The 1,893-nt window shown below is 45.4% G+C and overlaps 1 protein-coding gene across 1 annotated transcript in view; it reads left to right on the top strand.

The window, feature by feature from the left end:
- The window catches only part of LOC119424825 (rho guanine nucleotide exchange factor 40), a gene marked incomplete in the record, with an annotated part of 86,080 nt that overhangs the window by 34,981 nt on the left and 49,206 nt on the right, over positions 1-1,893 (top strand).

The raw sequence follows: 1,893 nt of genomic DNA, 5'->3' as shown, positions 1-1,893 counted from the left end.
ACCACTGTCCCTCCTCTGGACATGTCCAAACCACTGTCCCTCCTCTGTACATGTCAAAACCACTGTCCCTCCTCTGAACATATCTAAACTATCTCAGTGTGTCCTCTCTAACTTTAAGTCCCAGTTGTTCAACTGTGCTGTACCTCTGATGAGCTCATTCCTGATGTTCTCCATCCTTGTCACTCCTAAGGAGAACCTCAACATCTTCATTTCTGCCAATTTCAGTCTCCTGTCTTTTTGTCCATGTCTCTGTCTCCAGCCCATACAACATAGCTGGTCTCACCACTGTCTTGTAAACTTTTCCTTTGACCTTTGCTGACACCTTTTTGTTGCAAATCACTCCTGAAACTTTCTTAGCTTTCCCACTTCCTGGTCCACAGCTTCTATGTCCTCATCTTCTTTCTCGTTCATTCTCTTCATTCATTAGCTTGTCAAAGTACAGGGTCAGGTTCGGTTTATTTGTTATATGTAAAATCAACACAAGGTAAATGGTAAATGGACTGTACTTAAATAGCGCCTTTCTATCTTCTTTCAAAATACTCAAAGTTCTTTACACTACAATCTGTGTCCCCACCCATTCATTCAGCACTCTACTAGATCTCTACAAAGCTAATTGAACAAATCATTCTAAAGAGACTAATCATTGCTTTAGATCACATTCATACACTGATGGGACACACATCAGAGGCAACGAGGGGTTCAGTGTCTTGCCCAGGGACATTTCAACATGTGACTGCTGGTGGATTTGATTCTTGCATTGGAGGATGACTGCTCTAACCACTCAGCCACAGCCGCCCACAATAGGTCAACAATACAATGAAATGCTCAGGATGAGAAGAATTGTCTCAACATGCCCCCAAAAAAAACAACAGCAAATATCAAAGCATGCAGCAAAAATACAGAAACAAGGTGCCAAAAGAGAAAAATAAATAAATCTACAGCAGCATGGTCCAGTTGGCAGAGTGGTTCTGATGACAGTGAGGTTCTGTTAACAACATGGTCCAGTTAGCAACATGGTCCAGTTAGCAACATGTTCCAGTTAGCAGCATGGTACTGTTAGTGGCGTGGTCTTGTTAGCAGGTCCCTTCAGCAGCATGATAATAATAAAGACCGCAGCAGCTGCCTCCCAGACTGCCCTCCAGAACCGGGTCCGGCAGATGGAGAACATCCAGGTTTCCTTGCGGAACCAAACGTGTCCGTAGAGTTAGGTCCGTGCAGGTAGGTGGAGGATCATGGAGCCAACCGCCATGACAGGCCTGAGCCCGAGGCTGGAAGGACTGAACCAGGATGGTACGATGGCCAGGCATCGACACAGAAAACTTCACAAGTGTGTCGTGGTCATACCCGTACTGTGTGTGTACAGTGTAGGCGACAAAACAAAAAAGTTAAGACAAAAACAACACGAACAAAAAAGATTGAGTCGAAGAGGAGCTCCCATCAGTGCTTCCATTCTGTAGTGCACGTGACGTCAGTACACAAAGTACTCCTTCTATCTTCCCATCATCACCATTTCCATCTCTAACAAGCCTGAGCAGCTTGTAATCAAAGTAACTGATTGGATTCATCAGGTTTCATCAGCTGAGGCCATCAGAACATCATTAGTAACTTTCACCAGTGCTGTTTCTAACATATATCTGTATAGCACATATGAGCTGCACGCTGTTTGTACCAGCAGTTTTTGTGCGGAGGTGGTGGGGGAATGGTCAGCATCAGGGCATGGGCAGGGCAGCGTGAGCGCAGCATTTAGCTTTTTAGCTAGCGCGCCTGTATTATGTTACACCAGTGGTGCCGATGGGTGGGGGGGTGCGCGGTTTTGTTCAGGAAGCGGAGTGGTCGGTTCTGTTAGGGTTTGTATAATTGTAGGGGAACACTATGTGTGTGTGTGTATATGTA

Source organism: Nematolebias whitei, chromosome 2 (genome assembly GCF_014905685.2).
Source record: "Nematolebias whitei isolate Nwh7 chromosome 2, NemWhi1, whole genome shotgun sequence".
In the NCBI taxonomy this organism is placed as follows: Eukaryota; Metazoa; Chordata; class Actinopteri; order Cyprinodontiformes; family Rivulidae; genus Nematolebias; species Nematolebias whitei.
The sequence above is the reverse complement of the archived record's forward strand: the minus strand, read 5'-3'. Positions and strand labels throughout refer to the sequence as shown.